Genomic DNA, 15,703 nt, shown 5'->3' with positions numbered 1-15,703 from the left:
GAACTATTACTCATTCTCAGAGGAGGTTGCTTGTTACCTTGACAACACATGTAAAATATCCCTGGTTATTTCCCAGCATTTCCCAGTACAGTGGTACTTCGGTTTTTGAACAGCTACTTGGAACCCAAACACTTTAAACCTGGAAGTGTGTAGCTGAAGTATGTAGGCTTTGGCAGAGATCTGACAATACCTACCCCTGATACCAGCCTGCCCACAACATCATGGTTCTGGCCTTGCTGTCTTCCAGTTAATCCCCACTGGAAGCAGGAAATCCTGCTATGTAACTGTGATCAAGTGGGACTGGGTCATTCAAAATTTTGGTCCTTCTCTGTTGTCTTTTAAGGAAGCGCTTAAGATGTTTTTATGCCACCAGGCCTGTAGTGGATCTTAAGCTAGCCAGCAATGTTTGTTTGTTTTTTAAAATATCTTACTCTTAAGTTTTAATGTTTTGCTTTCAAGTGTATTAAATGCTTATTGTAAAACACCTTGGTGGTCCTCATTAGGGCCAAAGGGTGGTATTAAAATGTTTCTATGAGTAATAAAAAAATGAGCAACTCCTGTTGCAGAGATGTAGTACAACGTCTCATTCTCAGATGAAGTTGCCTGTTCCAGTCGGCAGCAGCTCTTACTGTCACAAAGTTCTTTCTGACGTTTAGTTGAAATCTCCTTTCTTGTAACTCGAAGCCATTGGTTCAGGTCCTAGCCTCCCGAGCTGGAGAAAACAAGCTTGCTCCATCTTCCATGTGACATTCAGTGTAGACAGATGGACAGACTGACCTAATATACAGTCACTTACTGTGAAAGGGGAAGAATCACAGCTCAGAGGCAAAGTATATGTTTTTGCATGCAGAAAGTCCCAACATGAATCCCTGAGACCTCCAGGTAGGGCTGGAAAAGGCTGCTGTCTTGAGTAGCAATGCTATGCAAACTGGGCTGGTACTCTGACTTAGTATGCATAAAGTCACTACTCTTGACAGAGGGCCTTTGCCCATTCAGGAGGCATCCTCAGATCAGTGAGTCGTGCAGATACTCCTTTTCAGCTGCAAGACTGGAATGTGTCTCCAATTTTAATTCTGGAGGCAGGGAGGGAGTTTTCCTCAGCTATCAGAAACTTGGAAAAACCAGACTCTAGTGTGTACAAAAGGATGATTGGATTATACCAGTAACACTGGCTTTATTGTTTAAAGAGCAACACAGAGATATAAAATAACTCATCCATTCGTGCTGCTTCTTTATTTCTAGCATCAGCTTTTTGAAGTACCTAAAGCAGCTGCTCCCCTAAAAAATAAAATTACAGCAGACACTCCCTCTCTCTCTCTTAAAAGTTCAAAAGAAAAATCTGGAGAATGAGGCAAAGTACACCCAAATAGGCTTCTGCAATTGGTTGCTCAGCCTTGCTTCCCAGTAGAAATACTGTCAGTCCAGGCTTTCAAAGCTCACGAGAACATTACTTCACACCCGTTAGGCTTGACTTGCTCCTTTGGATTGAATTTATCCAAATGCTTCAGATGGAGTCTATTAGCATCGTTCTCTGAGCTCCCTGCTCCACTTTTCAAAGATGAAGCAAGCAATTTAAATTGCCATGAAGGCAACAGTAGATACTTCCAAAAGGGCCAGCTGTTTTATGATATATCCCTCTCAATAGGAGGCAATGACTACAATCAGAATATATATTAAGCATAGTACAATCTCCTCAGTTGTCTTAGCTCCCAGTTCCTCTCTACCATACGCATACACTCCTATATTCTCAACCTTGGAAAATCACAATCCCTAATATTTGTCCCCATCTTACCCTACAGAAGCCTTCCCCAACCTGATGCCCTCCAGATGTTGTTGGACGACAGCTTCCGTCACCAATGGCCATGCTGGTTGGGGCTGATGGGAACCATAGCCCAAAACATCTGAAGGGTTCCAGGATGGGGGATGCTGTGTGAAAACTTTTTGTATGGGAGAGCCACTATCATTGCCATTCTTCAAAATTCATGTCTTTACCAGAGAAGCCTCTAGCACAGGGGTTGGGGACCTGTAGCCCTCCAGATATTGCTAGACTGCAACTCCCATCAGCTCCATAAGTTTCTAACATTGCAGTCCTATCTATACTCACCTGAGAATAAGTCCTATTGAACTCACCAGAACTTGCTTCTGAGTATATGCATATATGACTGCAGACTGAGTAGGTGGGTAAATGTATCCTGTCTAGTATTCATTGAAACTGTATGTTTCTAAATGTTGGTTATCTAGGAGAATGCGGACCTTTCAAGCAGGTCTGTTTTCCCCTCCGACTCACTGAAAGGTATGAATTTGAGAAATAGCTTAGATTGGATCCACACAATTTGTGACTCGCCAGCTGAATGCAGTTCATCAAGTATGTACAATGTAGCCCACCAGAGAATCTCTTGGAGATTTCGTTTTCTTGTTTTCTTGGTGGGACTGCAAAAGTGCATGGCAAGCACATATCAGAACAGTACAGTGGTACCTCGGGTTAAGAACTTAATTCGCTCTGGAGGTCTGTTCTTAACCTGAAACTGTTCTTAACCTGAGGTACAACTTTAGCTAATGGGGCCTCCTCCTGCTGCTGCTGCTGCTGCTGCTGCTGCTGCTGTGCTACTGCCACTGTGCAATTTCTGGAAATGCACTGGTTGATTGGTACATTGCAGACTTTTTGCCATCTTTTCACCTTCAGATGGTTCATGGTTAAGATTTTGTAGTCTTGAACAAAGCAAATTTACTCACTCCCCTTGACAATGCAACATTTTCTCAGTTTTGCAATCATGGGAGGGAAACACCTACAGAATGCACTATTCCTTAGTTACTTTCTGGATACACTATACTATCCTAGTCATAGCTTCCTCCTGAACCAACAGCAAATAAATAATTCCCAGCCCCCCAGCCCTTCCAGTTGTTGTCTGAGCCACAGGTTTACTGTATGTTAGTGACCCTTAAGTCCTGCTCCCCATCTGTCCCTGCTGTTACACCACCCAAGAAATCCAACTACAGTCACAAGTTGATCCGTGCCGTTATCTCAGCTACAGTCACACAACTGACACTGCAAACCTCATTCCCTGAAACAGAGGGTCCATACACCTGTTTAATACAAGGAATAGATGTAATTGCTTTCACATTATATTACAGTGCTTCTTTACTGCCAACATGGAAATCAAGAAGATCATCTCATAATTGAGACAGGGAGGATTCCTCTGAATATACTAGTCTTCCTCTCAGCTTCAAGAATCTAGCAACATTAATTTCTGTATGACTTAGATTTAACAAATTCAAGATTAACCCTGACAGTTCATAATTTCAAATAAATTAATCATTAGCACAGCAAATAGGCCTGGCAGTTTAAGGCCTGCTCTGAAAACCTGGTTTGATAACCTAAACTTAATGAGTGAGAAATATATGGATACACTGGCTGGTCATATAAATTCTTCCTTGATTTTATCAATGCTTTATTTTGTTTTTGCATGCAGATCAAATGTTCAGACTTTGGCAGAGATTTCATTCCTATTTCCACTAAAATTGCCAGCACAATAATGTCCTTTCCCCCACCCCTACCCCATCTAGGTCCTCTTTGGTGCAACACTTGAACATTTCTCTGACAAGACTGTGATCTGCTAATTTTACTAAGAGCTGAATTGGCATCTCTGGGGACAATGTTCTTTCCTTACCTTTTCATCCAGTAATATGATTTGCTTGCAGCTAATGAAATACGCTTTCACATTAGCTAGGCTGAGTAAGGAGTTCAATAGGCAATTCCCCATCCTTTTCTGGATGACATATGGTCAAGCGACAACAATACACCCCCCCCAACAAAAAGTTAATGTCAACTGCTTTTGACCGAGAATTTCCTCCTTTTCTTTAACATGTCAGAGCAGGAGTTGATAATCCCCACAGACCTCCATTTTTCACCCTCCCCTCATCCCATTTTTTAGTTGCCCCAGTGGTTTATCATGTCCAATTAGCCATCTGCCATGCTGGTATCATCATACAAAAGAAATGCTCTCCCTTCCACCATAACCCATCAGCAGGCCCTTTGTCCAAGCTGACAAATAAGAATCAGGCACCATTGTTCTTTGTCGATGCTGCTGTCCGCATGTAGGCTGCCAATTCTGATTATAACAGCAGGAGTACCACAGGACACTCTAGGACTCAGGATCTGTGCCAACAACTCCATAGAATATCACCAAGTCATATTTAACAGTGCATATTCTATTTTCAGCAGCTAAACCACATCAGGTCAGATTCCTTTCTCTTGCACATTTGGGGATTCCACGGGGATCTCTTTACTATTTAGTTTTAAATTCAAGATATTATATCTGGAATATACAAGGAGTAGCATCACACTAAGCCTGAGCCATTCTCTTACAGGGAAAGTGTGTGTGTGTGTTCAAGTATATAATCTTCTTTTTAATTCATAAAGGAACACAGCATTTTCTGACATACTACTTCTTAGCAGGATAGCTCAGGGTAGACTTTTGTTGCACTAGCACAAAGCCATGGGTCCATTAGACATCAGATGCAGCTGTTTGATTAGTGCTGCACTGCAAGACTGGCATGTATCAGATGGGCACAACTGTGTGCAAACAGTTTGTGCAATCTGCACTGCCCCTGGATGCAATCATAGATTTCACATCTCACTGCATCACAATTATTATTAGTGCTGGTTTGTCCAGGACCATACCATTCCTGACTAAAGACATACAAGCTATACAGTGCGCCTGCATAACTTGTGAAACTGCAAATCAATGCCAGCCCACCACTAACCATGTGTTGTGGATTGCCATGTGTCTGGCAATCCTCCTGTCATTGCATGCTGAGTTTATCTGACCCTCCTGCGAACCACCACAGAGAACTTTCAAGTTGGTCATTCACTTGCTATGTGATGATACTTCCTTTCACTTTCTCATGCTCGCTAGATGTGCAGGAGCTAATAATGTAGACAGAGAGACTTCAAAATAAAATAAAAGCTTGAACAGTCATCTAATTAAGAACATCCAAATGGCAATGTGAGCATGGGGATTCTAATCCTAGATATGGAGTCTACGCTCTCCATTGTGCCAGCACGGCATATGACCAGAACATTCCTGGAAAGCCTCACCTGGCATTTTCCGGAAAGCATGGAATAGTGACAGAAATATATCGCATTATTCAGGATTTCAGGTGGACTGCACCTCGAGTACTGACCCTGAAACTCCCTGCCCCACATCTTGATATGTAAAATTAAACATGTGAATATTTTCCTGGCATGGAGGGAGAAAATGACATGGACTTTTTCTCATGCTGAATCTCTCTGTTAGGCTGCTGTTTAAAACACAGCAGTTGGGCCAGTTAGGAACTCTATCCACATCCTACTGATATTCATGTTACAGGGATATTGTTTGATTCACACTTTGAGGCAAAGCCTACGTCTCTTCCCTCCATACACATGCCCACCAAAGACTGTTTCTGCAATATAAATGACCATAGCACTCCAACTCACCAATTGCTATTATTAAAGATAATTTTCTCTCATTATCCTCAGCCAAGCATGATGAGAGTAAAAAAGCACAGTATGCCTAATTACAGCAGCTTTATTCCACGGCTGAAATAAAAGAAAAAGTTGCACAAAAACTGCAGAAAGAGATTTTCAGTTTTTGTATTACAGGCAACTTCTTATCTGCAAGTGTCAGATGCAGAGATAAAAGGAGTAGATCTCTACATGCCTGATGTTGCCACATTTGAGCCAAGTTAGGATCAAAGCTACCTTGACTGAATAGGAATATCTCTGCCAATAGACATATTCCACAGGTAGAACTGGAGAGCAAATCTATCCACCTAATGTTTGAAACGGCAGATGGTACTTGAATGAAGGTTTCCCTGCCACAGGGCACAAGTCTTTTCTGGGAAATGTTTAGGAAGCCATCCCTGAGCTCCTGCCTCAATTACTGTGCTTGCAGAGTCCAACTTCAATAGCTCATTTTCTCCAGTAAAAGGGGGTAAATGAATGGCCAGCACCATGAGCCTTTACATAGCTACATAGAAGGAAGTTCCACAGAGTTCAATAAGGCTTACTCTCAGGTAACTCAGGCAACTCCTGCAGCCAAGCTAGTGTCAAATGCTGCTGCTTTCCTTTGGACCACATCAGCAGGGCTGAGAGGGGAGTATTGTTGTCTGGGTAGCTCAGGATCTCCATACACACTGCCCAGGCTTGCACCCCAGAGAGGTCACCGGTGCTGCTAACTCAGCAACAACAACACAGGAGGCAGCAGTTATGATTTACTGGTCTCTGCAGCCACAGCAGGCGCTGTGATTCTCCAGCAGTTTGACTTCGCCCCAGAGGCACACTCCATTGTCTCTCAGGACAGAGGAATGCCAACAACTCTCAGGTAAGCACACAAAGGATTCTAGCCTGAAACTGACAGGAGGCTGGATAGCACCCTCTATGAATCCTGGCATGGAGGTGACTAGAAAAACACAGTTCCATCATTACATTTTATAGTTACATTTAATAAAACATAACATTTTAGTTTGGTGTGTTTGCTCACTTTCCTTCCTTTGCTGAAGAGGTTTTTTGGAATGTTCCACTTTCAAGACCACTCTCTAGTAAAACACTGAATTCCATGAGGTTTCATACTGGTCTACTCCATACTACAGAACAAGAATTGTTTATTCACCATAGTATTAAATGCAGAACCTTCATCCAAATAAAATATGGGCACAAATGCTTCTCATTTGGCCCTCAGCCGTGCTGATGTTTCAAGTAATAAATTACAGGGAAAATTGGGTTAATAAACCCTAGCCCTCCAAAAGTATTTTCCTTTCATATGTTCATAAATACCAATGGTTACTGTACAAGCATGTGTCATAGTACTTTGGTAAAATTGCAGTTCTGTATCTATACTGAAACCTCATTGGAACTATAAGTCATAGCAGCTGAAGCAACAAAATAATTCATCATGGCTCCTAGGTGCTTGCAAGAGCCCCACACACCTGTCCCAAATTTCCCTGCAATGGGTCCTCTCTCTTGAAAGGTGTGCAACCATTTCTCCACTGAAAACCAAATGTACACTTTAAAATGTGTTCCTATATCCCTCTATGGTCATAAACAGCTAGCGGTAGCTATTATGTTCTTGACGAATTTGATTTGAGATGTGCATTTTTAGGATTCACCCTATTCTTGTGATTGTAGTTTGTTTTATACTGTTTTTAATGTAAATTGTGACCCACTCCACCACCTTCAGGGATGGTAATAAATTATGTTATTGCTGTTGTTGTTAATACTGCTGTATGCACATGGTCTTGTCAGCAGACAATCTGCAATTTAACATATGTTGATGGTGAGAGGTTCTTCTACAAGATCCCATTGTCATTGGTATGCATATTCATTGACCATGCTCAGTCACCTAGTAAAAGGGGGGCACTGGCAGGTTTCACATCTAATCCCCCCTTTTTTGTAAACTATTACCCACATTCATCCTCAGTGATAGCATTTAACCACCTTCCAATGTAATGCTATCGGGACATGGGTGGCGCTGTGGGTAAAACCTCAGTGCCTAGGGCTTGCCAATCGCATGGTCGGTGGTTCGAATCCCTGCGGCGGGGTGAGCTCCCGTCTTTTGGTCCCAGCTCCTGCCCACCTAGCAGTTCGAAAGCACCCCTAAGTGCAAGTAGATAAATAGGTACCGCTTTATAGCGGGAAGGTAAACGGTGTTTCCGTGTGCTGCGCTGGTGCTGGCTCGCCAGAGCAGCTTCGTCACGCTGGCCACGTGACCCGGACGTGTCTCCGGACAGCGCTGGCCCCCGGCCTCTTAAGTGAGATGGGCGCACAACCCTAGAGTCGGACACGACTGGCCCATATGGGCAGGGGTACCTTTACCTTTACCTTAATGTAATGCTGACAAAGAAGAATACCATCCCCTGACCTAAACATCAGGAATAACTTTCTGACAGTAAGAGCTGCTTGACAGTAGAACAGACTCCCATGAGAGCTGGTGGACTTTCCTTCCTTGGAGGTTTTTAAGCAGAGGTTGGATGGCCATCTGTCATGGATGCTTTAGTTGAGATTCCTGCATTGCAGGGGGTCAGACTAAATGACCTTTGGGGTCACTTCCAACTCTACAATTCTATGATTCACCTTGAATTAATGTATGTTAGCTATATACCCAAATGACAACAAACAACCATCATTGTTTTCCAGCTACAACAGGCGGTATCTGCTCCTGACTAGTAATCTGGTAGGACAAAACTGCCACAATGTTAAAGTCAACATTGGGATTCCTTGGCAAATTATGACAATCTACTCTGCATCTCAGCCTCATTGATTTATGCGCATCATGGAGGTTGACCATTTATGAAGTCTGAAAGCAAGAAAGTAAAGACATCATGAAAAGCATTGTCTACCAACAAAGACAAACAGATTGATTCAATGTCTATGTCCTATTAAGAGCCGTATAGTTCCTCAGCCTCAAGGAACTCCTTTGCAGACATAATTTCAAGAGCCTCTATTGATCAAACAGCTTGTCCACTGCCAATCATTCATTTTTAACTTGTTTAGTGATAGAACTGCCAGTCACTTGTGCACAAATGAGCAATAACAAAAGTCTGACACACCAGTAGATGGAAAGGAGAGAGGGAGCCACAGAGACAGAATAATTCATTGCCTTAAAAAAAAAAGTAGAAGAATATCAGGAACAGATAACATATCCTACCATATTAAATATAACCAATGATCAAGCTACACAATAGAATAGTAATTTTAGAAATCAATACCCTCCCCCCACTCTGTATGGATAGAACAAATAATTGCTCTTTCCTGGCATTTAGGAATTTGCATTGTATTGTTCTGTCACTTCTCCTTTATAAATATTTAATTTAGACAAAGGATTCCTTTGTCTGTTTTCACCAAGGTGTTGTTAAGGAATTCTTGAAATACACGGAAAAAATATATTTCCCCACAGATCTTTTATTGTAGTAAAAAGTATTGCTAGAAAGGCCACCCTCCTTTTTTTTAATGTATACACACAACTTCCTTTTTGGTACAGTCAACAAAGTAATTTATATTTTGTTTCACAAATGGGAAACTATATACAACCCCTATTAATTCAAGACGCCTAGGGAACAGCCAAAACAACTGGAAAACCTAAAAACTCACATAAAAAGAGTGTGATTAATATATCCTTATATACCCAAGCTTCAATTCTCCTATGTCTTGTGAATAAACAGCAGAATTAAACACATGCAAAAATATAATTTTAAGTGGTCAGCAACTGGTGGAACATGGGGCCACATGCTGTTAAGTTTCATGGGGGATAAGGCTATCAATAGCTACTAATCATTATACTTATATACTACTTCCAGAATCAAAGGTACCTTACTTCTGAATAGAGACGCAGGTGGCGCTGTGGGTTAAAGCCTCAGCACCTAGGACTTGCCGATCGAAAGGTCGGCGGTTCGAATCCCTGCGGCGGGGTGCGCTCCCGCTGCTCGGTCCCAGCGCCTGCCAACCTAGCAGTTCGAAAGCACCTCCGGGTGCAAGTAGATAAATAGGGACCGCTTACCAGCGGGAAGGTAAACGGCGTTTCCGTGTGCGGCTCTGGCTCGCCAGAGCAGCGATGTCACGCTGGCCACGTGACCCGGAAGTGTCTCCGGACAGCGCTGGCCCCTGGCCTCTTAAGTGAGATGGGCGCACAACCCCAGAGTCTGTCAAGACTGGCCCGTATGGGCAGGGGTACCTTTACCTTTACCTTTTACTTCTGAATACCAGTTGTTGTAGAACAACAGTGGGAAAGGCCTATTGCACTCAAGTCCTGCTTATGGGCTTCCCATGGGCATCTGGTTGGTCACTGAGGGGAACAGGATGCTGAAGTTGACCGTCAAGACTGAGCAGGCAACCAGGTCACAGGCTTCCCCACTATGGCGAGATGTACTATATTTCTACTGAAAGTATAACTGTTATTTCCAAATTTGTATGTCTAAATTAGACATAGGATTTCCCAAACTTGGGTCTCCAGCTGTTGCTGGACTACAACTTCCATCATCCGTAGTTAGAAGGACCAGTGGTTGGGGTGATGGGAACTGTAGTCCAAAAACAGCTGGATACCCAACTTTGTGAAACCCTGAATTAAGAGCATATCAATTTTACAGAAATTTGTGCTGCTTCAGTCCTCTTTTTATTATTCATTTTCTCTCTCTTTTTTTGCCATACATAAGATATCACTCTACTGCCAGGTAGAGCTGGATAACAGGGCTCTTGAGGGCCCTCCTAGTACTGCACAGTGGGAACCCAGAACAACACTAAACAGCAGCTCTTGCAGGTCAGTTTCTAGCTAAGGCCAACAGGGGAGAGTGCAGGGTGAATGTGACTGGCAAATCAGGAGGCTACTTATTTATTTTTTAAGAGTGACACAGTCATTATGGAAGCCTAATGGAAAGTTAATGGGTGGTGGCTGTAGCTCATAGAGCATGTGCCTTGCATCTACAAGCTCCTTGGCATTTCCAGTTCAGACAAAAGGATTGGTATGGAAAAGGCCTCTGCCAGGGACCTTGGAAAGTCGCTAAGAAGGGCCTATCAGCATTCAGTAGCAGAGCACATGCTTTGCATACAGGTTCAAAGTCCCAGATTGAATCCTTGAATCTCCAGTTAAAAGTGTCAGGTGACAGCGATGGAACTTTACAGTTGTTTGAGTCAGAAATTAATGTAGCTAGAACACCATCCGGTCAGCTTGTGATGGATACTTCTTAGCTTTTCTAGACTGAGGGGCAAATTGCTTGGAGGCTTGAGAGCTCTCATATGTTCTTTAGATCCTTACACTTCCCTCATAAAGCAATCAACTTGATTCTTAGGTGTGGTTCATGTTTCCTTGAGAGAAAGTAAGGTCCTGCTGTCTTGAAAGAAGTGGTGGTTCTAATTCTCTTAAAAATTTAGGTCCAGCTCATGTGAGCCATTATTTCCCAGTATACAATGCACCACTTTTTAAAATAAGGTGATGGAAAAGATGGAATTATAGGTAATACTCAATACCTGGATCCATTTCAGTCCAGTTTCTGGCCTAGCTATGGGATAGAAACTGCCTTGGTCACCCTGGTGGTGGATGACCAGGATCAGAAAAGAGAGAGGGAGGAGATTGCAATCCTGTTGATTCTTCTAGATATATCTGTGACTTTCAATATCACTGGCCGTGGAGAATGTTACATTTATGTAGAATTTCAGAGTGCTCTGTTTGTGACTATGTGTAATGAGTAACAGAGCCACATTACCAAAAAGGCAGAGCAGGCACCAGCCTATGAACCCCATGCCTTTTAGGAGCACCACCTCTTGGTTTATTAAAATTGTTGGCTGGTAAAATAAAAAACTTATCAGGAGATATGTTTGCAAGGGTGGGGAGAGATTTCGACTGCCATGGGGCCTCCCCAGGGCACTGATGAGTAAGCATCTGGCACTGATGAGTAAGCAGCAGGCTATAAATTACGCTGAGAATATATCCTGGACCAGAATGGCAACTGAAAGAATCAGTGAATGGCTTAATCTGCAACAACAAAATGTACTTCAGATGGGCTCATTGAGGAGATACAAGGAAGCTGTTTGTTGCTACACATTCTTGGTCTTTTCATCATCCCCTATGGAATGGCCAGCTAGCAGAGATAGTGCCAGATGTGACCCCCAAAAGTAATTTTATCTGGTCTCTCCCAAACTTTAATCAAGGGTGTGATAAAATGTTTCATTTGTAAGGGGGAAAAAGTTTCCTTCTTTCCAGAGTTTCACTCAGAAGGAAAAGAATTGGGTTTTCGAATTGTGCAAATTAAATATATTCCATGCTGCACTGTTATGCCCCTAATTCTGTATTTCACATATGCCAATGTACATACTTGTTTGAATTTTTACTGTGCCAGAGTGCATGTGCTCCATAAATTAAGAGCATAAAAAGAAAACTGGTGGATCAGACCAAAGGCCCATCAAGTCCAGCATCATTATCTCTGTTGCCAACTAGATGTCTGCAGGAAGTCCACAACAGCACTCCCACTCCCACTTGTACACTGGTATTCTTAGGCGCTGCTTCTGATACCAGAGGCTATAGAAAGCCATCATGACTATTAGCCAATTATAGCTTGATCCTGCATGACTTTGTCTAATCTGACTTTAAACTGTCCAAGTTCTTGGCCATTACTACACCTTGTGGTAGCAAACTCCACATTGCTATGTGAACCATGTGTTGTGTGAAAAAGTTCCTTCGTGCCTGTCCTGAATTTTCCACCATTCAGTTTTACTGGGTGGCTGGGTTCTATTATTATGAGAGATGAAGGAAAAATTTCCTCTGTCCACTTTTACCACTGGGAAACCTTCTGTTAGAAGCCTTCTTTAAGTAAGACCAGCAAATCTGTACTTGCTTTGATCCTGCAAGCTGCTGCAACCTCTCACTTTCCTTGCCCCAAAGTCCATAAACTTATCTTCAGAACAGGTAAAAAGTGGCGGAAGATGCAGTGGCAAGTACTTCAAAGGCCCAATAAAACATCTCCCCACCCCCCACCCCAGTGACTTGGACTACAAAACCAGGATTCCCAACAAGAAAAGATGTTCTGCTGGGGCTTGGGACTACCTGACACTTCAAGCTTTCTCCCAGCTCAAAGTTAACTTTCTGCAGATGGAGCAGAGGAAGGGGGAGGAAGAGGTTGTGGTGGGCACTTCATGGGCACCCTTGGACCTTTGCAAGCATCTGATATGAGCACTTACAAAAGTGCATTTTGGGGGAGGAGTAGGATGCTTGTGCATCTCCAAGAGCAACATATCCTTCCATCACTCAGAGCACTATCTGGAGAACAAGGTGGTCCCTGATCATGAAAGAGTTGGCAAACTATAACTAAGACTTCAGGGAAAGACTTAAAAACTAACTATGGTGCTATAGAGCAATGACCCACAGTCCTTTCTAATTGCACCAGTGGAAATTTTCAGTGCAGAGGTTATTGTTTCTGGATTAAAACACAGCATTTGGTTGTTTATGAATGCTCTCTGTACTAGAGTTACTTCCTTGAATACTATGTTGACTGCTAGCATCTCCTCCCCCTTCCATTTTCTGGTATCTATTAACACTGAGAACGGCAACTCTAAGCACTCAGAACACAAGCATACACAAAGCAAAGAGCCAACAGAACAAGAAGTCTCCCTAGATAAATGGATTTCTTTCCAATAAGAAGAGATTTGATTTTGCCATGCTTGGGCCCACAGCCAAATGCCTAGATCTGTCTTTCACACTCACTTGCTGTTGTTCATAATTCTTTGTATTAATTTAAAAGTCTGCCTGTTATCATTACAAACAAATGACACTTTTTTGCATCTATGAATTAATAACAAATTCTTGTGTGAAACTAAATCATAGCATGTACAAAAGTGCAATGGAAGGAGAAGCTTCTCAAACATCAATGGATATGAATGCCAAGAAACCTTCCAGGAAATCCATAGGGCACCTAAACAGGATTGTAATCAAGATTATTTTGGTATAGAATTTCTGGCAGAGCAGTCAGAAAAGGAAACATCTGATCAGAACATTATTTTTAGTAGCATTTCTTGCAGTAGAAGTGTCACTGAGTAGTTACCTAAACACACACTCAGAAATAACTTTTGAATAAAAAGCCAACAGTCTGTAGAAATAAAGGAATGGAGTGGGGGGTGGCTGGGCTGGAGAAAATTGTTTTAATAGCGTCCATTAAACCATGCATAGCCCAAAGGCACTTGCACACCAGAGGGCTATGAGAAATCTATAATTGCTTTGCTTGTAGCCTTCTTAAGGTATCAACAGGCAAATATCCATCAGCACCGTGTGGCTCCTGAGATATACACACAGCCAGACCTTATTATACTTATCCTCTGAGATCAAAGCATATTCACATAAATGGGGTGCAGCCTTCCATGGAGGGCAGCCAGGGGGCCTGTCATGGATCTGCAGGAATAAACTTCTTGAAAAGTTTGGGCGATGATGCGATTGTTCTGCTGTGGCTGGAGGAACACTCCGCGTGACTGATGATCAGGGCTGAACCAAAGCAGGAGAGAGAGGCAGCTGGAAAAGCAAAGCAGCTGTAGTTGCAGGAGTAAAAAACAGCCTCAGTCTGGAAGGGTCAAGCCTCCATCTAAAGGGAGCATTTAATCCTTTACTATCCTTAATTAAGGCTCTGCCAAGTTGCCTGTAATTCTCCCCCTCCCCATAGAAGTTCTGGTAGTGGAATTGGAAAACACTGGAGGACTGTGAGGTGGGGTTTTTTCCTTATACTTTCATCAGAGCTAAGAACAGAATTTAAGACCAAACATATAGGGCTCTCCTGTGTACATGCAAGTTTCACAACCCCCTCCCCCATCATGCTCTCTTCTGATGTAGGCACAGCTGCTTGTATTCAGACTTCTGCTGTTATGTTAGTACCCTCCCCTGAAACCAGAGAGCAAACACCAATCCCCAGGACACTGAATTACATCGTGACATGCCCTCTAAAATCACCTACTGAAAGTCTTTACCTGGAAAGTTCACAGCAGAAAAGCCTATACCTTGCTGAAAACCAAAAATCCACACCAGCGAGGTCTTCACGCACATGTGAATGCAAACACCCACAGCTACACACACTGGTTGGTTGGCTAACACAGTGCACAAGCGGAGCCAGGAGCCAAGGAGGGGGTTTATGCAAAGATTTCATCAGGGATAATCAAAGGGAGACACAAAGCACTAAGATGTGCAAACAAAAATAGGGACCTTGGTGCAATTTCAAACATGCCATCTCGATCAAAAGCACAGATTTGTTACCTGCAGAATAGGGAGGTGGAGAGGGGGGTCAAATAGGTTCCACAATAACGAATTATGGTCCCTGAATACTCTCCTCCCCACCCACGATCCTCACTCTCCTTACTCATCCAGCGAGGTAACATAGATTGAGGCAGCAGCTCAAAGATGGCTAATATCTAAGCCTCTGGCTCCATCGCCAGACCCAACCTGTACACCAGCCAAGCTTAAACGGCGTATTTAAGAAGCCAGCATCTCTCCTAGTCTACACAACAGGCACACACCATCATTCAGCCCCTCGTTCGACTTAAGGCTGTAGGTTGGGGAAGATTTCGTGATGCTTTAAAGAGCCTGAAGTACAGCGGGCAATCTGGAGGGGTGTGTGCATGTAGTGGATGGGTTGCAACCAAGCCTGCTCGCAGGTTTCCCAAAAGTGATCGAAGATCGCCCCGTTCCTGTGCGAAAAGCGAAACGCAGCATTGTGGGTTATATGCTGTATAATACGGATGAGCCACTAGCCATGAAGCCCAGGAAACTCAACATATATAGGTTTCATCCATATGGGGTGAAACCAGCAGGACGGAGAGCGAAACATCAGTCTGCTTTGCCTCGTACAACGGACTGACAGCCAACAGTTTGCCCCTTTCCCCCCTTCCAGATCCGTGGAAACAACCCAAAGCCCAGCGCACAAAAAGCATCGTTGTGCCTGGAGACGGCGGCTTCTCCCTCGAAAGTGTCTGTCTGTCGTGCCAGAGGAGCGGCGGGGGGAGGGCAGAGGGGGTTGGGATATACAGAGGAGACGATAAGTGGGTTTGGTTTGTGGTGGTGGTGGGTTTTTATTTTTGTCCAATAATTACTGGTGTGGAGGAACAATGTAGGGCGGAAGACGAGGCAATAAATCCGGGGGGGGGGAATCAATTGGTGATCCCTTTCCTTAGGGGAGCCCTCCCCCCCAAAAAATACCCTCC

At 43.3% G+C, this 15,703-nt stretch overlaps 2 protein-coding genes across 15 annotated transcripts in view; both read right to left on the bottom strand.

Annotated features, from left to right (window-relative positions):
* LOC307226175 (uncharacterized protein) overlaps positions 1-15,703 on the bottom strand; it is a 244,021-nt gene that overhangs the window by 56,255 nt on the left and 172,063 nt on the right. The window lies entirely within an intron of this gene.
* Positions 1-15,703, bottom strand: part of KALRN (kalirin RhoGEF kinase) — a 492,818-nt gene that overhangs the window by 454,831 nt on the left and 22,284 nt on the right. The gene's annotated exons all lie outside the window — the stretch shown is intronic.

Source organism: Podarcis cretensis (assembly GCF_951804945.1).
Source record: "Podarcis cretensis genome assembly, chromosome: 1".
Classification (NCBI taxonomy): domain Eukaryota; kingdom Metazoa; phylum Chordata; class Lepidosauria; order Squamata; family Lacertidae; genus Podarcis; species Podarcis cretensis.
Note: the sequence above shows the minus strand (reverse complement) of the source record. Positions and strands in the feature narration are given on the sequence as shown.